Source organism: Hirundo rustica, chromosome 18 (assembly GCF_015227805.2).
Source record: "Hirundo rustica isolate bHirRus1 chromosome 18, bHirRus1.pri.v3, whole genome shotgun sequence".
NCBI lineage: Eukaryota > Metazoa > Chordata > Aves > Passeriformes > Hirundinidae > Hirundo > Hirundo rustica.
In genome coordinates, this window is record NC_053467.1 from 2,327,374 (window position 1) to 2,348,180 (window position 20,807).

Sequence of the window (20,807 nt, forward strand, 5' to 3'; positions counted from 1 at the left end):
AAATTAGGAGAAGTTGTGTTGCTGATACCCCCATCAGCCTCAGGGGTCAGTTTTTAGCAGGGGAAGAGCAGACCGTGAACAATGTTTACCCAGGAGATGTAGCTGGTGCTGCGGAAGCTGAAGGGAGAAAAACATCAACCGTGTAGAAAAGACAACAAACACCTTCAGTATCACCATAAATAATATAAAGGGAAGGAAAGAGCACTCCTCCATGGAATAAAGATATCCCTGTGACTGACAAGCAATACCCACCACCTCCTCTCAGCCATCACCTGTGGTTTTCAGTGCAGAACCTTTTTGTATCTCACCACCGTTGTCTGACCTGGTTTTTGCCCATTTTCCTCCTTTTGCACAGCAAGGAGCTGCATCCTGGCCTGGCTGGTGGAGGAGCCCAAGGTGCCTCCCAGCCCAGCCCAGGAAAAGAACCACGAGGACACAACTAAATCCATACTGAGCCAAGAGCACAGGGAGCCACAGAGCCCCAGCCCAGCCTGTCCTGGTGCCTTGGGAGGGCTGAGCTGGAACAGAGACTGGACAGAGCTGGAGAATAAAGCAGAGATTTATTAAAAGGCCTTTAGGACACACCTGGGCAGAAGAGCCTGGCCAGGGCTGCACCCAAGGTGCACCCAAAATGGGCACAAAATGGACAAAGGGTCACGAGGTCTCACACTTGGATCCGTTTTGGTCCATTTGCACTTTGGGGTTGAATTGTCCAATTCCAGCTCCAGGTTGTGAGGTCCCATCCTTCTTGTTCCTCCCTCCAGCCACCGCTGTTTGTGCTTTTGGGGCTGAAAACTTGTCCCAGTTGTCCTTGGTGTGCAGCAGGAAAAGGATTTGTTTTGTGTCGCTGCTGTGTGCAGAGAGCTGAGTGACCCTGAGTGTGAGCTCAGAGCTGCACCCTGGGCAGCACAGGACCTGAAATACATGGAAACTAAAACTTAAACCATTAGTCCTCTCAGCCACAGCTCTTCATCCTTTCCCTTCTCTGCCATCAATTGCTTCACAGACACACAAGAGGCCAAAGCAGCCGAGGCAGAGCTGGAATCAGCGTGTCCAACACCTGGGATCCACAGGGGATGGAGGCCTTGCCAAGGATTATTTTAACCTTCAATATTTCTGGCAGCAGAGCTTCAGTCAAACGGTTCCTACTGATTTTTTGGGGGTTATGTCACTCCGACACAAGTTGGTCCAGACCAAAACTGTCCACGTGCTCAAAGAGAGAAGGGTTTGTTTTCCATCTTAATGGACGTTCAGTAGCAGGGGAAAGGATGCCTGAAATAATAATCCTTAATAAACTCAATAGCTTCAAGATCAGGCTAGACACAGCTCACGTCCAGTACAGATGCCGTGTATATTTTTCTCCTCCAAACGACTCACCAGGCCAGGGGCACTTCCCTCCTGCATCCCGAGTCCTCCCTGCAGAGCCAGGTGGAAACTGCTGTCCAGGGACCCATCCCTAAACTGGCATTTTTACTGCAAGTTACTTGCAAAGAGTATTTCTTTCTGGAAAGGTGGAAACATAAACAAAAGGTTTCAGTTAATGTGAACTACATTGGTTCCAGTTAACCTTTTATTTTTTAAAAAAAAATTGAAATTGTGAGGTTTTAGAGTAACTGGGAATATCTTAGGGAAACAGCCACTATTAGACAAGGGGAACAGCGGCTCTGTGCCATTTCTTGTGCTTTTCTGTGTGTTTGCTGCTGCAGGTGGAGCTTCAGAGGAAATTCCCGCCCTGTTGGAGGATCTGGGAGCTCTACCTGGGTTAAGGAACCCTGTCAGGGCTGCCATGGGAGCAAGGGGCAGATGCTGATGCACCGAGGTGACTTTTGAAAAAAATCACTAATTAAAAATCATGTGAAAAGCAAACAAGAGTGGCTTTTTCCATCCCATTATTTGAATCCAGCTGCTGACCTTGTCTCTGGGAAAATAATTATTCTTGACTCCGAAGCAGGGAGGTTTTTTGTGCCAAAGGCAAATGGCTATAGATTTATACTATTTGGAAAAATCAAACGGCTGCAAGCCAAGCCATCCAGCTTATAAAACACAACCAACCCTCCAGGGATAATTTAAAACTGACCCTGCAGCACTGAAATTCCAACCATAGATGATGCAAAACATAATTCACCACTTTCTTATCTCCTGGATGCTCCCAGCAGTGTGGGCTTCGGGGACAAAGACCAGCCAGAGGAGACTGAAAGAAAGTAAAAATAAAAATTAAAACAAATCAAATAAAGTAGTCTCCAAAATAAGTTTGTGCTAACAAAAGCAAAAAGGCCTGGCAGGCCAGAAGGCAAACTTTGTCATCCACACAGCCAAGAGTTGCAAAGGCAGCCACAGTCCATGCTTTTTTTCCATTGTGCTCTGCCAAAATAACCCACAATATTCTCCTGGGATGAAACAACCCACTCTCTGCTCCTCCAGCAATCCAGGCTGAGATCCTGACTAACAAAACTCTGAGCTCTGGTGCTTCGTTCCTACGATCAGGACTCATCTGCTGGGGATTGGTGTCTCCAGCCCTCAAACCTCTAAGCACAGGGAAAGTTCCTCTACATCTGAGATTTTCTGTGGCCAGGGGACCACCTGAACCAGGATGAAGCAGCACCTGGTCCCACCACAAGTGTCAGTGCTGGTGATGACCCAGTTGGGCAAGACAGGAGAAAAAAAAACATTTACTGGGCAAGGAGCTCTTGTGAAGCTGAGAAGCTGGAGGAGATTTGCCCAGGTGTGTTTGCCACAAGCAGGAGCACCATGAGGAGCGTGGCCTGATGGGGGAGAAGAGGGTTTAGACTGCCAGGATTGCTGTGTACTCCACCTTGCAACCCACTGCAACAAGGTTCTGCTCCAATTCACCAGCACGTGGTGATTTCTCTGAAAAACAGCGGGTACAGGGCACATCCAGAGCAAACAGAAGCAAGACTGACAGCAAAAAAAAAACAAGATACATGCCAAGGCTTCAGTAAGAATAGAGTGATCATTCCTACAAGGTCAAACTCCAAACAAAGGCGTGGGGATGAAGACATCCAGCCTGAGCCCTCTCAGCACCCAGCAAGTAGCCTCTCCAAACACAGCTCTACCTCTCAGGAGACCTGACACATCACGTTTCAGATGAGAGTTGCAGTGCTTTTTAATAAAAGGAACTCCACCAAACCAAACCCCACCAACACCGGATCCCTCTCCGCTCATCTCTGCCCCGGCAGTGACTGATGGCCCTTTGTGTGAGCCCCTGGGTGCAGTCACCCCTCTGGGATGACCAATTCAATGGGGGAGAACTCTTCATTCCGAATTTCCAGCTGCTTTTGGCCTCCAGCCTCCAATAAAGCAGGGAGTGGAGTGCTTTAGCACTTCACAGCTGTAGACACTGGGGAGGAGTCACAAGCATCATCTTGCAGCGCTTTATGGTGCTTCAGCCACCCCATGTGCTGCATGCAAAACACGAGCAGCTGAGATCACCCCTTTGCTAATCCCCCTCTTTTGCCCACAAACCCCTCACAGATGTCAGAGCATGCTTTGGTTTCACTGATCACTCACACTAGGAAATTTTGAGGGACTGAGCTTGTGACTCAAAGGGTTTTGCCAAGTAAAATATTGGCCTGCAACGATGTCCTAACAATACAAAGTAGTTGACACCATAAAATAAACGATTGCACAAAGAGAGCGTAGCAAAAGGGTGTTTGGAACCGCCAAGGATCTTGTGGAGGTATTACTGAGCCAGAACGGAGTTAGCAAAAGCAATTTTTATGACAAAAACAAGTGTCAGTCTTTCCAACACGCCAGTCCCCACGTAGAAAATGCATCTCTGCCTAGATCTGACCACATTGCTGGCTTCTTCCTTCAAGTTTCATAACTTTTACAGAGTGCAGAAATAACAGAAACAGTGAAAACGGACCGGGACAGAGTATCCATTAAAAAGTGAGTGCACTTATGGTTACAAAGCTCCGCATTTGGATATACAGCTACAGACTGTAATGGCAAAAGGAGAGCTAGAGCCTCCCACGTTCTTGTAATGGAATCACAAGAAAAATGCTGTAATTCCAAGCAGAAAGTCTTTGAAAGAATCAGCTGGGCTCGATTAGCAGCAGCAGTGGAACTGCTTCCCCAGCATCCTGAGAATATCAGCAGAGAGCAAAGAAGGAAAAGAAAAAAAAAAAAAAAAAGAGAGAGAGAGAGAGAAATATCATGGTTAATTGTCAGCAGAGCCAGAAAAACCCTTTCCAGGTAGAATGTCCTTGTCTCCAATGTCTGTCCTTGCTGTCACTATGAAGAGTGATAACCTGCTCATAGTCAGCAGCAGCAAGCACACCTGGAATCCTCTCTTAGTGAGCAGAAGGACTCAAAAATCCTCAGGGCACACCCCCATAAACCAGCTGCTTGCCCTAATCACAGTTTCCATGCTAGAAGTTGTTTGTACTTTATTTTCAGAGACAGCTCAGATTTTAGGTCTGTCCGGCAGCATCCTACACTGCCAGAGGCTTCAGAGCAGTGTGGAATACTGGTGGCAATACCTACTCATCACATTAGTCTCAGGCTGAGCTTTTTGGTAAAGCTGGACTAAAGCCCTGCACTAAAACATCTTTTTTTGGAAGCCATCACTGGGACAGCTCGAGTGGGGCTCATCGGCCTTCAACGGGGTGCCTACAAATGAGAAGACCAAATCTAAACTAGTCACCCTGAGCACTGCTGAAGTCCATGATGACAAGCAGTCAGAGGATGAGCCCCCACCTGCCTTAGGACGAAGCACCTCCTGGGGAGAAGTTACTCTATTTTTGCCTATTTATTCTGATTACAAAGAAAATAACTCAGCCTTGGATATCTTGTAGGTTTGGTGAGATGAATCCTGCTATCACAATCATATGAAAAGCTGGTGCCTCCTTGGACCCTGTACTATTGCAGCCTAAAGCACTGTTCCCTCAGGAGAAGGAGCAGGGTAGGGAGAACAGCAGCTGAGCCCAACACGGTGCTGCCAGGCCACATGAACCTCCCAAAGATTCCCACTCCCTCCTGAGAAGCTGCCCAGAACACTGCTCCCCGTTCCCACGCCTCGACTGAGCACATCTTCAACACCCTGCTCAGCAGAGCAAAGCCTGGACGTGGTTTTGAAGGCCTTTCGTTGCCAAGAGAGGGATATTTCTGTGACCTTTCTCACCATTTCCTATAGCAATCTAATCTTAATTTAAAATGTCATGCCCTGCGGCTTCTCCATAAAATTTTAAAAACACCCAACACACAAATAAACAAACAGACCAGATGAGTTTTTCTATTAGCAGCAGAAATAACACAGGGTAGTTTCCTGGGGATTTCTGCATTGTGGTTGGATTCTCTGGTGCACGATAAAGGATGTGCTGTGATTGAAACTCCTTCTGTGGTTGGAGCATTTATAGCGTCCCCCTGTGTGGGTTCTCTACTAAGGGTTGAGCTTGGATGTCAGTCTTCTCACTGTGACTATTAATAGAAGTGCTTTTTTGTTTTGGGCTGCGTATTTCACACCATGTTAGAGATTTATAAACTCCAAGAACACTACCAAAATGTCAGGTTTTTTGCTGAAATTTGGGGCTCGAAAAGCAGCATGTAGGAATGGATGGATAAACAAACACATGCAAACACGCACACAGCCCCATATGAGCACGATATCCTTTCCTCCTTAGGGGACTGGGATTTAAATAAAATTAAAACACAGTTTAGAATTTGAAAATCTGCCATGACAGTCTATACAATTTCCTATTTTTAGTCAGCTTTTGTAGAGAAAAACTCTTTTGTGATCACACCCTGCAAGCCTCTCCGCAGCCCTGGAAAGGTTGGGATCAGCAAGACATGGGTGCAAGTCTTCCAGGCAGAGTCACCACATGTTTTTGGAAAATCGGCACCTGGGTAAAAGGAAGAATCCTGACAAGGCAGGAAAGGCAGAAAAAGCTTCTCTTGCCCAGCCACAACACAGGTATGGGCTGACACGCAGCTCCACACCCACCTGGACAAAGATTTTTCAAATGGCAAACTTCAGAGCTGGAATTTCTGAGTGTAGGACCCACAAGAGGGACAGCGTTCCAAAGGACAGAACACCCCATAGTTATGCTTGGGTCTATTCTTGCTCTTTATAGAAATGTTGAGACACAGATTTCTGTGTGCTCCTCTCTAGAGGTGGCAGACGCACAACTCTGAATCCTGGCTTGTTCTCTCTGCAGCAAAAGCAGTTTGTCATCTTGTTTTCCTCACCAAAATGCATTTTGGCAGCCCTTAGGCATCTTTTTCACATTTGTAAAGCAGCCCAGTTTGTTTCATAGATTTGATAATTCATCCACATCCCTTGCCTTGTTTGTCTGATGGTGCGCAGAAAAACAGGGTGTTTTCACAAACTAGAAAGTCCTCCTGTAAATCCCTCATCATGTCGTTGTCATCAGCCATTTTCCAGAGACGTCATCACATCAAACTCCACGTCCATTTCAGTCTTTGATAGCACAGTTCCATTTAGCTGACTGAGAAGGATGTAGGGCACAGCACACAAAAATCAGAGTGTCTTTCCAACATTTTTAGGTCAGGCACATTTTTCTGGAGATCTTCCTGCTGTCAGCTTCTGGAGCAATGTAAGAAAGCTTTGAACAACCACCAACTCTTCCTGCTGACCCACGGCCCTTCTGAGCCAGGACAGAACTGCAGATACCCTCAACAGCATCGCACAGAAATCAGCTGGCAGTGTCTTGGTTTGAAAAGACGGGTGTCTGCTAAGGAAGGCAAGAGCCTCCCTCAAAATGGAAAATGTAAACCTCCTCCCTCTGAATTATTATAATTTTGAAATTAGGGGGCTCTTAGGCAAAGATATGGGAATAGGAATATCAGTTCTTTACTAGGAAAATAAAATAAAAATGTGGTAGTAAAAAAATATTTAAATAATAAAACCACTGACAGAGTCAGAATACAACCTGACACCCTGTTGGTCAGGGTCTTGGTAACAGTCTCATTAAATGGTGGCTGCAGTCCTCCTGCAGTGACAGATGTGGTTCTGTTATCAGTGATCCTGTAGCAGGGTGGAGTTTTCTCTGAAGGTCCGGTGGTGGTGAGATGGGTCCGGTGTTCCTCTGGCCATCCAGTGCACACAGGCTGTGCTGCTGTTCCCAGTCCCAGGTTTTATCCAGGTGGGAATGCTGGGCTCCTCCCCTGGGTGGAGCATCTCCCAATGGGTGCTGGAATTGTCTCAGCCATGCAGTGAGCCCGGATGGCCCATGAACAGCAGATATCCCTGCAGGGAGGATGGGTCCTGGAAGGGATAAAGAACACTGCCACAGCTGGATTAACAGCTGGTGATAGAATGCAGACTGCTGGGTACATCCTGCAATGCAATTCAAGACAGGCAGCCAAACCATGGGCACAGACCAAGGCTGCTCCCACAGCCACGCTCAGCTATCAAAAGTTGTCTCTCTTACTATTAAAGCAGTAAAAGACCACCACAGGACCAACAGCCACCATAAACAGCACCTGCCAGGTGACCTCCACAGCCTCCCAGCTGCTTCTTCCACCGCAGGCGGAGTTCAGCAGCGTGTGTCCAGATCTTCCTTGCTTGGCTGGCACTGCAGGCTGAAGGCAAAACCTTCTTGCCCTGCACCATCAAGACCTGGCATCCCACACACATGAAAATGTAATTTCAAGAGCCTTCTCTGAGGCCACAGGACAGCGTGGAAGTGGCAGGTGCTGAGCTGTTTGCTTTCACTGGCTCTGGAGTGCTCACTCTTGTTTGAAGGGAGCAGGAGAGTGACACATGAATCACTGTGCCTAAAAAAACCTCACACTTAGGAGAGCCATAGCAAAAACAATGCCAATTTCTCCCTTTCTGAGCTGAGCAGATGTTTAAAACTATGTCAGCGACCTCCAAACCATAAACATTTCTCAGGAACATGTCAATGTGGTTTGCAAAAAAAAAAAAAAGAAGTAGAAGTGTCCGATGTAAAGCAGAGGCCCTTGCTAAGCCAGCCCCCTTCCAGCAGTGGGAATGTCAAACATGCTTGACCTCCAAATCAGCAAATAAGCACATTATAAACAGTGTTATTAATGGTTATGCTTTCACTACAATGAGGAGTCTCCCTGTTTGTTTAATGTGCAGCACACCAGTTAGAGTGTACATAGTTTCACGGCCAAGCAATGTTAAAGCAGGATGGGGAATTTGCTCCTGTTGTTTCCAGCTCCGCTGCTGGAAGGGGTGGGAGATGGCAGGAGGGGAGAGACACGGTTAATCCCAGCACCATCAGGATCACTGTCATCATTTCATGTTTAGATACCCACCCTGTGCCTTGAGGCACCGAGTAATCACCACCAGCCCTTGGGATGGGTGTGAGAGGTCATCACTTCCTTATGAAAACAGAAAATAGTCTCCAATTTCAGCACAAGCAGATGTCCCCATCCACATGCAAAGTCCACTGAGGACTCAGCCAGGCCAGAAAAAAGAGCTTTTGCCTTGAGAGGAGGACAAGAAACAAGTGAGGTGCTGTATCAGGACTTGTCTCTCTTCCCCGTGCATTCCCTCTTACAAGATGTATGTTGCAGCCGGTGTAACTGCACTATATTTCCAAAATAAACATCCCTGTGATCCTATAACCTCCCTGCAAACAAAGCTGGGCCTAGGCAGCCAGTCTACATCCTAACTACATCCCAAAGAACTTTGGAGCTTGTCCACCACTAGAGTTAATGTGTAAAAAATTCCCTTTTCACACAGCTCTGACCCAGCTGCTGGGTGTGGGGGGCAGCAAATGAGATGGGAAATTTCAGCTCAGGGTGCAGAGTGACAGGGGTGAATATCACATAGAGGTGCCCAGACCACTGGTTTCCAAGATGCTCCTTTGCATCAGCCAACATCATCTGCAGGGAGGCCGATGGACTCAATTCCTGAGGAGTGGCTCTGGTAACAGCAGGATTGTTACAGATCTCCCAAGGCCAGAAATTCCTGACACAGATCACACTGGGTTTGGTTGTGCCTGACCCAGCCCAGGTGCTGTATCCCTGGAACCAAGTGGAGCTGGCTCTGGTGCAACCAGGGAAGAGCTGAGCTGCTCCTGCTCAGCTCCTGCCATTCCTGAACCCGAATATTTCAAACCTGACCCTCAAACTGAACCTTCCCGAGTGACCACACTGCAGCAGCCAAAGATCTTGATGTAAGGAGCTCAGGCTCACACTGAAAGTGTATCAGATCAAGGGTTAACACAAACCCCGAGAAAAAATACAGAATGAAAGGAGACAGAGTTGTCCGAACTGTGCAAATGAGCAATGATGCCCCAAGCACAAAGGAAAAAAAATAGGAACCTAATCAAGGAGCGAGGCAACAGTTACAGCAGCAAAGGGAAGGAACAGAAGGAATTTAATATTAATGCACTGAAAGTCTGCACTTTGGGATGGACCTTGGGCAGCTCAGAGGGGCCAGGCCAGAACTGCTGGGTCAGGGTGGCCCCAGGGCAGACAGCAATCCCTCCCTGCTCAGCTCCTTCCAGTGACAAGGACAAGGCATTCCTTTCCTGTTTCACTGGCACATTGAGAAGATGCACTGCAGCACCAACGAGGCTCTGGGGGACTGTGGTGAGGAGACCACACCGATTGCTCTGGCAGCATCGCTCAAGGCCGCCAGCATTTTGTTTTAGGCAGCTGGCTGATTATTTTTACCACTTAAGGACTCATCCACATCTAATGACATTCCTCCAGGTCAGCCCAATTTTCACCACTGATAAATCCCTTCCCTGCACCCCCAAGACATCAGTTACTGTCTCCCTTATTTTATGAGCACAGAAGAAAAAAACCTGCAGCACACTAGATACCTCCCTTGTCCTGAAAGATTTTTGTGGAGCAGCAACTTGCCATTAAGGACAAAAACAAGCTGATATCCCAGCAGCATCCAAGGAAATGGAAAGCAGATGAAGATACCGTTCCTGTAAGCTCCAAAAACATCCAGAGAGGCACAGGAGAAGTGGCAGGGGCTTGCACTGTGGAAGGACAGCACTCGGGGAGCCCCAGAGGTAAAGCCCACAGCTGTGATTTCTATTGAATGAGTGTTGGGATAAAACTCCTTTCCCATTAGAACAGCCTTTGCTCACAGAAAGCTCCTCTGCCTCCAGCTTTGGCCACATTATGGAGGAAGTCACAGGAATGTGCACCAGGGAGAACAAATAAACAGAGGTGTGCAAATCTGCTAAAAATAACCCAGGAATTGTGGCTCTTGGAGGGGAACACAGGCACTCAGTTGTTCACCACCATCTACCACAATTGAGGCCTTGTCTGAACAGGTGGGTGGCTTTCCTGGCAAATCAAATCTTAAAATAAAAAAAATAACACCACACAGAAAAATCCCTCCTCAATCATTCCCGCAGCCCCTCTGTTTCCATCTCGATTCTTGCCAGAGGTTGTCAAAACAAGAAAGATAAATAAAGCTCCAACATGTACTTTGCTGTTTTCCCACTGCTTTCCAGGGCATTGATGTGTTGTTCCAGGCAGCCCAAAAACCGAATGGCAGCACGCTGGTGACAGGGGCAGGGCTGGCAGGGGACAAGGCAGTGCCAGAAACAGGCAGCAACCTGTCTGAGACTCCCATGCAAGGAGCCCTGGAAGGAAAAAGTCCTGGAGGACCCAGCAAGAGCTGGAAATGGGATTGAATTATAGATCCCCCTGTTCTCGAGGTCTCAAATTGGAGTCACACAAACATCAGGCCCAGCAGGAGGAGGGGAGCGTGTGATGGAAAGCTCAGCAGAGGCACTGGAGAGATTGGGTGGTGTAAGACTGGGGTTGTACACCAAACCCTCTGGTAAGAAACCTAAGCACTCAGGTTTGTTCGGTTTTTTTCCAGTTCCAGCCTCTAAGCTCAGTGTGGGTAAACCTCCCAAAGTCAGGAGTGACTGATCTGTGACACTGATCTGTGTGCATTAAGAAATCGCCTTGCATCAAAATTTCCTGGTGATGGTTTTAATTTCTGTGACTCCTCCCTTAATTTAAATATTGCAAACACAGACAACCCCAAGTCTCTTAAAGCAGAACCTCAAAGTAAATATTGCTTTTTGTCATTTTTTATTTTTCCCCTCCTCTTTTTAGCCAGGCTTCTTGGAAATCTCCTTTCATCTCACCCAGGTCTGAAATTTGCCGAAAACCTCCTTACAGGGTACTGAGCACATTCCCCAACACCAGAGAGCACACACAGCAACAGGAGAACAATCTTTCCCATCTTTCACTTTCCACGGTGCAGAGGATGGGCATGGTGGCCACAGACGTTATCTTTGCTCTAGCCCTTCACTGGGGATGGAGGCAAGTCCCTCCCCTGCACTTTTACACCCTTATTTCTGGAGCAGACACGATGGATGGCAGGCAATTAGAACAGTGAAACTCCCAGGACATGAGGAACAGCACAGAGCATGGCACCAGAGCTGTTAACCACCACAGAAACACAGCACCGGTGCTTCCCCCACCTCCCGTGGGTGTCAAAGCCTTTTCTGGGCAGCATTTGAAGTGATTTCATTCCTGGTCCACAGGAATGGTTACTGCAGCTTGCATTGGCAGCAGAGATCAGGTAACTTACCTGGCCTCAGCTCACCCCAATCTGCCTCCCATCAACTCTGGGGGCAACACAGCCAGGGTTGGGGTGAGCATGCAGGGGTTGGGGTGTGCATGCAGGGGTTGGGTGAACATGCAGGGGTTGGGGTGAACATGCAGGGGTTGGGGTCAGCATGCAGGGGTTGGGGTCTGCATGCAGGGGTTGGGGTGAGCATGCAGGGGTTGGGGTGAACATGCAGGGGTTGGGGTCAGCATGCAAGGGTTGGGGTCAGCATGCAGGGGTTGGGTGAACATGCAGGGGTTGGGGTGAACATGCAGGGGTTGGGGTGAACATGCAGGGGTTGGGGTCTGCATGCAAGGGTTGGGGTCAGCATGCAGGGGTTGGGGTCAGCATGCAAGGGTTGGGTGAACATGCAGGGGTTGGGGTGAACATGCAGGGGTTGGGGTCTGCATGCAAGGGTTGGGGTGAACATGCAGGTGTTGGGGTCTCAGGGCTCTGTGCTGTGCCACAGACTGGTGTTGGTTCTAAAGAAGAGGGGTGCCACTGCTGTCTCTGGTCTGGCACAGGACCATCCCCTGTCCCAGCCCACACCCTGAGCTCCTCACCTCCTTGAGGAACCCAAGAGCCAGGTCAGTGGAGCTGAGCAGGCTGGACAAGCATCAAGGTGTTCTTCTGATGCCTGGAGAGGTTACCTAGAACAGAGGCTAGACAGAGTTAAAAGATAAAGGGTAGGTGTTTATTAAAGGCCTTCAAAGGGTGCACCTTGGGCAGTGCAAGAGCCTCACAGAGGCTACACCCTAGGTGGACAACGGTCACGAGTTTTTCAGACAGATAAAAGTTTGGTCTATTTGCATATTAGAGGTTAATTGTCCAATTAACTTTTGACAATTAGCTTCAGGTAATGAAATAACTTACTCCAAGTTTGTCCCCCCCAATGCGTTGTTGCTGACATTTTTCAGGGCCTGAGACAGTGAGATATCTTTGAGTTTCAGGCCTAGAGAGAAATTGTTTAGTCTGAATAAAATGGGAGAACAGCAGCTGACAGGTTATGGAGTTTCAGACTTCTACACTAAAGCAGAACAGGATTTGGAAAATATAAAAGCTAAAGCTTAAAGCATCACTTCCACTTGATCCTGAAGACAAAAAATCTGCACCTGAGGACACCAACAGAAAGAACAGCCCGTGCATACATGGCAGGATTCCCAGGGAGACTGCACCAAGCTGTGGGATACCCACCCAGCACAAGGCAGGCTGGAGATTCCCTCCCCCAGTAACCTCAGCACAGCTCTCCACTTCTTCCCATCCTTGGCCAGTGACGGAGTCAAACACAGCAGCATCAGCTCAGCTGCTTCCTGACTGACTCTGTGTGACCTCAGCTCAAGTGCCTGATAAGGATAATCTGCACTCGTGGCTTCCTCTGGGTCGCTGGGGATCCTACAGATCCCGATCAAAGCATCCCCGAGCTGGGCTGCACATCTGCCTGCCCCTCTGCTGCTTCAGCAGTACCAACAAGCCAGCCCTGGGCCAGGCTGATATTAACTGTAAAAATAATTTTCAGACTGCCTAGACGCAGGAAAGCCTTTGAAGGGAGTAAATAACTAACCTCACTCGCAGAGGCACATATTTGACCGTATTACCTCATCTCAGCTGCAAACTGTCCAGCTCACAGCTGGTCCTCCTGATTTCTTCCCCTTGCAAAACTGCACCCAGCTCCCCCCAAAGCTGCTTTAACAGCCTGTTTAACCGGTGATGTCCTTGGCCGTTTGCTCCCTGTTTTAGATGAAGAAAACAAAGCTGAAATTTTTTACGTATCGCTTCAACCCCTTTATTCCTTGCTCGAGACACCTGGTTACAGCATTGCTGTTTCATAACTGCTATTAAATAGATTCTCTTTATAGCAGTCAGGATTTTTCTGCTTGCTTTGTCTAGTTTTCAGCCTGGTTAAGCTCCAATGACTACAGAAATTACTTTTATTTCCAGTGCTGCACGCAAGTCAGCTTAGAAGCTGGCCTGATACAGTTTCCAGGCACTTGGCCCCGATGTTTCACCAAGTTATGGGTAGGAATGGGGTTCCAAGAGAGCTTCTGAAGGAAAAAAAAACAAGGCAGCAAAGAGAGGGAATGGAATAAAATACCTTTCAACTCAGCAGTTAATGTCTGGCCTGGGGTTTTAAGTTTTCCACCAGTTCAGGAAATAACATCAGGAAGGTTCAAGGTAACGAGGATACAAGAGCCAACCTTCCCCATCTTTCCCCAGTTATAAAATGGTCCAAAACTCGCTGCTCTTATACACACCAAGGAGAAAACCCCAGTCCTGCCCCGTGCTGCAGGAATCAGCCTCCTGAGCAGCACCCATCGTGTCCCTGGAGGGACACGGTCCCTTGGGTGAGCAGGGATTGCTGGAACACAACAGCACCCTTCCAGAATGGCAAACCTCTACTACCCTTGGCTTTGAGGAGTTTTGCACAGCTCCAGCTCCTCTTACCTTGTGGATGTGAGGGCTGCCTGTGAAAATCCCCGAAATCCTTGGCTGTCGGCAGAGGAAAACTGAGGTCGGGCTGCTCTTTGTAAACTGCACCACAGAAAACAGAGACAGCACTAAGGCAGGGTTCAGAACTGCTGTCAGGCGTGTGGTTAGTGCTCTCAGGACTTCCTGCACCCCCCAATAAATCCGTTTATGCCCTCAAGAATGTGTGTGTCAAAGCAGATCGTCTCCTGAAAAGAGATAATTCAGCGTGTGCGTTAGGTAATTCACCCCTGTGGTCTCAAGTAAGACATTTACAGAAACCCCCACCTAGCTTAGCTTAAAAATGAAGGGTCTTTCATCTTTAGTAACAGAACATAAATTCTATTTATTTGCCTGCTGGTGCTTAGTCTGTTGAGTGAAAAAGATGCACATTTTCCGGGTTTTCTCTATGACTCCGAAAGGTAAAGCAATTTCCTCCCTCAGATTCCTCCTGAATCAGAAGAGGGGAGAAGGGTTGTTCTGGAAATGCTGAAGTTGCCAGGATTTTGATAAGGACATGGAAGCAGACACAGCCACCCTGGCATCACAGATGACAGAGGCAAAGCAGACTGGTGACTAACACCACACAACAGCAAACACAACCCACAGTAATTCAGGATCAAAAGTGCTGTGTTTTCCTCTTTCATTTATGAAGCAAGACAGGAAATGTATAAAAGCTGACAGGATCATTAGAGATTTTATAAATGCTGCTTCCTGTGGTCCAGAAAAAGGAAAGGAGAGAGGCGTGGGGCCAAATTATGTGCTGGAGCAGACTCACATGGCTGATGCAAAGCAACGCTCTGCAAACTGGTGGACCTGCCCTCAGAAGAATAAGGTGATCCAGGATCTGGTCTGCTGCAAAAATCAGGGCAAAAGCTTTTAAAAAAAAAACAGCTTAAAAAGTGTCCCAGAGGGCAGGTGGTGAGGTGGTGCTCCCCACGGGAAGGCTGCAGCACCTGCACATCCGATGAGTCAGCAGCCCTGGCCCCAACCTGAAACCCGGCACAGGAGGCCCCGGGATGGGAGGGGGGGTTGGTTTTATTTTATTTTCTTCAAGGCTTTCTCTATGAAAACATCACCTCCTACCAACATCAGACCGTTTTACCGAGCTGACAAAGAGAAATAATGAATTTTGGCGCTTTCCTTTGGTATCCACAACCCCTCTCCGAGCCGTGCTCCGGGAGCCTGGAGGGAGAAGAAGGGCTAGCAGGGAGGCAGGCTGGTGTTTGTCTTGGAAAGCTGCACACAAACCCGACGTGAAGCATCACTCCACACACTCTGCTCTTGGTTCTGCTTTCATCCCTGGCTGCAGGCAGGGAGCCCAGCGTGCCGATGGCTGCTCCGAAAGCCTCGTGCCTTCGGTACCCGTACTCCAGCATGGTCAGAGAAACAAAGGGGAGAGGAAGTGGTGGCACGTGGGGCTGGTTAAGAGGAGAGAAAAGAGCAGAGAAACAACGCTCGCCACAGCACAGGATAGCTTTAGTAGCATGCCATGGGTTGGAGGTTCTCCCAATGGACATGGGAGGGGACAGCCCAGCCTCCCAGTCCAGGCAGGGTGGGAGCTCCTCATTTACCCAAAACAGATCAGCACTGCCCAGAGCAGCAGCTGCTGGGGATGCCAGCTGCCAGACCTCAGCTTCAGAGGGGCTCCAGAGCTGGTTATCGAGTACCGACACACCAGCAGCGCCTGCAGGGGGTTTTAGGAATGTCCTTCTCCAGTGTCTTCAGGAATTTTGGACCATCCCAATCCTACAACCCGTTTACAGGTGTATCCAAGAGCAATTACAGCAGAGACAGTGGGTGAGGGGTGTGTAAATCACGGCTGTGGGGCTGCAGGGATGTGCAGCATCCTCAGGGCCCTCTGTACCCAGGTGGGTTTGGGCGCCTGACCAGCAGAGCAGGGTGAGCTGATGCTGGAGGAGCCACAGGCTGTGACTGTGACACAGCTCTGACACAAATGCAGATAAACCCACTGTGAGCAGCACAGCCGAAGCTCTCCAAGTGTTTAGGTTGTTCAGGAGCCAAAGCAAATACATTTGCTCTGCAGGTTACAGAAGGCTGTTAAACCAGCCGTGCAACCAACTCCTCCAAGCCAAAAATTATCTTCTTCCCCTGCACTGCAGCCTAATACCTACAGTGATCCTGCTCAGCTTCAATTCTCCTGCTGCTCAAAGGGTGCACACCATAAACAAAAGGATGAATATGTCAATCATATATGCCAAACTCCAGATTCGGCCCAAAATTGTCTTTTTTGTTTAAATGGCTTTTTTTCTACTTGCAGCTGAGCTCAGTCTTGGCCAGAACAGGGAAGAACAGCAAGGATTCTCCCTTAAATGTCTGAGACTGAAAAGACAGCTGATACATCCCTACAGCAGAAGCCAAGGGCAGAATTCATGTCAGGGTTTTATGTAGGGTGTTGTCAAGCCAACCTCCTGCTCACCACTGCATTTGTCCCTCCAAGGAGCTCCTGGAGTTCCCTGAAGGCTGGTGAGACAGGGCTGGCACCAGCTCACTTGGGAGGCGGTGGCAGGATGTTGGACTTGTTTCAGTAGGAAGGGAGGAGTCCCTGGCTGCCCCTTGCTCCTCTCCTTGCACAAATAGCTCAGCTGCAAGTGACAGGCACCGAGGGCCCAATCCTGCCCATGAATCAGGTGCAAGGGACGCTCATCAGGGGTGGCACACCTGCCTGAGGTGGCAGTCTGGTAAAGGCACTTCCAAGGCACCATCTGGCTCAATAACAGGAGAGACTTGGAGGAAAATTAATTACAGAGCACCTATCTTGTGAGTCTTTTCTGATCTCCGGTGTACCTTGTGCCTGATGAGTCATGCTTAACTTGTAGCACCAACCTCTGCCCCAAATCCATCAGGATTAAATTGCTGCTTTTCTTGCCCTGAGCCTCAGTCCAGCCCATCCTGCCCCACCCTGGATGCTCTGCAAACACCTTCAGCCTCCAGGACAAAAACGACCCTGCTTCTCTAAAACCATTTTCACAAAATCCTTGCAGCAGCCCTGAAAATCCCCCTATCTCTCCAAAACACCCCTTGTAGGAGTGTTGTTTGTGTGGACCAGGAGCTCTTGTGCCACACGCTGTTGCAATCCCTGCCTATCTCTTCAGATCTTCCCTTCTGTCAGCAAACGAGTCCCAAACACGGCTCAGCATCCACACAGCTTGCTGCCGCAGCATCTCCTCGCACAGCCCTTGCACAACAACCAGACAATCTGGATTACTCACTGGCACACGGTTTGCTCAAGTTTCTTTGCTTATCAGAAATCAAAGAAGGGGTTTTTTATATTTGTCAGGACGACAGCACCTGATGTTACACCAGGCAGGCTGAGGTTTGCCAGGGTTACAAAACCTGCAGCCTTCAAGGCATAAACCAAACTTTTAGGGATTAAGGAAAAACTTTCCCCTGAGTATAGGTTACTCCTCACTTGCTGACAAGATATTTCTTTCCTCTTCCTCACCGGTGTCCAGCCAGTCACTGTGGGAGCAGGATGCCTGTGGGTCTGTGCACTGCCTTGCTCAGAGGCTTGGGGGAGCCAACCATTTAAAAAACAACAAAACAGAAAAGAAAAAACAAAAACAAAACAAAACAAAACAAAAAAATCCCACTTTCATTTATTTTCGCCTTCACTGACAGCATAAACACTCTGCAACTGCTCCACAACAGTGCGCTACGCCCAAATTATTTCTGTGGTTGTTTATTTACTGAGATTAGAGCCGTGCCTCAAGGCCTCATCCTTGCTGTCTGAAACTTTGCGGGCAACAATTTCTGGAGGAAAAGAACGACTTCCAGTATTCCCCGTGCTGCCCAAGGTCACACAGCTGGGACAGCACACCTCTGCAAGGGGCAGCCCTGGGGTGACCTGCCAGCACTCCCTTTCTGATTCCAGTTGCAGAGGCACGAACGACCATGTCATCATGGTGAAATCAGGGAAATTAGGCAGCTAAACCATGCATGGCATCTTGGCTCACATCCATTTAAAAAAAAAAAAATAATAAAATAAAATTTGAAAACAAAGCCAGCTTCACCGTGGGTAAATCATTTGTTCTACAGGTTAGCAAGGAGTGTAAGTGGGAAGTCAAAAAGAAAGAATCCCAAAAATAAACACAGCAAGGGAAAAGAGTTCAAGAACACCTGCACAACAAAGGACAGAACTACCCACAGTATCTGAACTTACTTGCAATCAGGAGGGAAGGGACAAGTTAACAGATACAGCAGCATTAATTTCTTCAGCGGGTACAAAAACCAAGAAGGAGCAGTAGACACCAGAACCACTGAGACCAAGCTAATGAATCCTTGCTAAAGCAGGCAGCAAGTCAGGAGAACATTGATGAGAGACCTGCAGGAAGGGCAGAGGCTGAAACAGGAGATGCTCTGCAAGCCCCAGGCAGCTCCCAAGGGCTGAACACAGCCCAGCCTCTGTGGCCAAAGAGGTCTGGGGACACGCACAGCGATTTATAGACAAGCAACTTTGACACAGGCTGCAGGGCAAGCAGGGAGATTTCACACCCATTGGGAAGCACGTGAAGGCAGAGGGAATGCAGTTTCCAAAAGCCCTGCTTTGCCAAGTCACTGATGGTGTGTAACTGGGATATTTCAGGCAAGGGAAAGCAGGAATGCTAGCAGGAATTTCTACATGGATAGTGAGTGGGGAGAATGTCATATATTCCATCTGAAGGGGTGGCAAAGGAAAGGTAGCCAAGAGCAGATTTCCAAATGGAGAGCCAGATAAAATAATATATAACTAATATATTAGACCCATTTTTTGGCAGGAGGAGCCAGACTTTAAGGGTCTCAATACAAGCACAGGGAATCTTTCACCATTCCAAAGCCCAGTCTCCATCTAATGCTGTTTAAAATGTGATCCAGCTGAATCCCCAGCTACAACGTGAAGACACCACACGATTTACCATGGAGGGATGCCAGTGTTGTTGTCAGAAGTCAAAAGCAAGGAAAACACAGGCTGTGCTCAGGTTTAGGCTCACAGAATTTCACATTGACATTCTCTCAGTTTCTGCTTGTTTGGATGAGATCAAAAAACCAGAAAAGTTTGGTCAACAGCTTACAGTTCCACCTGGTTTCTACTTGAAACCAAATGGCCTGCACCAAACTGCTTCCAGATTTGCACTGAGGACTTGCAGCCTTTGAGGCATCAGCCAGGGAATCTGTAGGAAATTCAGACTTGAACACAAGTATGGCAGTGGAATCATGGCTCACAGCTTTCAGCAAAGCATCAAAGCCTTCTTCACCCTCACTCCATCCCCTTCCCGGTGCCTTTGCGGCCAGGAAGCTCAAATGATTCCACAGACCCACAGAGTGTGGGGTTCTTCCTGCTGACTTCATAGAACCATGGAATGGGTTGGGTTGGAAGGGACCCTAAAGGTCATCCAGTGCCACTCCTGCCATGGGCAGGGACAATTTCCACTGTCCCAAGTTGCTCCAAGCCCTGTCCAGCCTGGTCTTGGCCACTTGCAGGAATCCAGGAGCGGCCACAGCTGCTCTGGGCACCCTGTGCCAGGGCCTGCCCAGTCTCACAGGGAAGGATTTCCTCCTAACATCTAAGCAACATCTCTCTTTTTCCATTCAAGACCATTTCCCCATTGTCCTTTCACTATCTGTCCATGTAAGAAATCTCTCTTCCCCCTTTTCATAAGATCCCTTCAAGCACCTGTGCGTTCCTCCTTGGAATGCCTCACATAAGAACAGGTGGGGAGGCAACTCAAGAACCAGGATGGCATCAGAGACCAGCTCGATCCCAGCAACTGCTGCACTGGCTGCTGCACTCACAAGGCAAATAAATGCCATGGGACATCAGCTCTGCAAACGTGCTGTGTCCACAGGACAAAGGATTCAGATGAAGCAAAGAATCTGGAAACAATGAAAGAGCATTTTTCTGAAACATCTTGGTGATGTGGAGAGTGGAATTTAACAGGGTCTTACGCTGCTCAAAAGTTCTGCTGAATTTCTCCAAGGGCTGCCCTAGATTCAGCTGAGTTCTGTGATATATTGCTTTATAGGACTCACAACTGCTTTCCCAAAATAAGACCCTGGCACTGTCTGAAGATCCACCAGCACCGTGACTATTCTAAGATCAAGTTATTAATACACAGCGAGTGAATTGAAGGGGCAGGATGAGCTGCCCACAAATAAACAAAACTGTAATGTTCTATTTTGGGGCACAAGTGTGAGTGGACTGAAGTGCTGGAGGGATCCTGGCAGAGCTTTGGACACAGCCCAGTCCAATGCCAGAAGTCAGAGCAAAGACAATGTCCTAGGGTGACTTTATGAGTGACAACTAATTGTTTCTATTTGGGGCACAGAGATCAAAAGTTTGATCTAAAATCCCCCAGACAATGTCCCCATCTCTCCTACAGGAATTTGAAGAACTACAGAGTGAGCTGCTGTGATTTCCTGCTCACTCCACTGGCACGGGGTTGGTGAAAGTGCCTTGAAGTGGCACTGAAGCAAACTTTAACTTTGGGGGCAAAGAAAGTCACCAGAACTCGTTTCTCACGGGGTTTTTCCCAACAGGTTAAAGTTTTCTCAATATTTGCCTGCCAAGCAGATGAAATTATGAAATTAATATTCTTTTCCTCTGTGCAAAGTCAGGAAACAAAGAGTGACAGACAAAAGGTTGCACTCTGAGCAAAAAACCCACATCAGATACCTGCCCAAACATGAGGCTTAAACAGACATTTTGTGCACCTCCCAGTGCATTTGTTCAACCCTTGTACAACTAAAGAGTCCTGAGAATTTATGCCCTTTTAAGAAAACACTGGGATTCGTGTAA

General features: G+C 48.2%; 1 long non-coding RNA gene across 1 annotated transcript; it reads right to left on the reverse strand.

The window, feature by feature from the left end:
* Positions 1 to 819: 819 nt before the first annotated feature.
* LOC120761060 (uncharacterized) lies at positions 820 to 18,307 on the reverse strand. The gene is made up of 5 exons (XR_005703544.2): positions 18,195 to 18,307; positions 13,991 to 14,077; positions 12,112 to 12,210; positions 2,078 to 2,191; positions 820 to 1,503 (listed from the first exon to the last, which is right to left on the reverse strand). It is a non-coding gene; the product is annotated as an uncharacterized LOC120761060 (long non-coding RNA).
* Between the last annotated feature and the right edge of the window lie 2,500 nt (positions 18,308 to 20,807).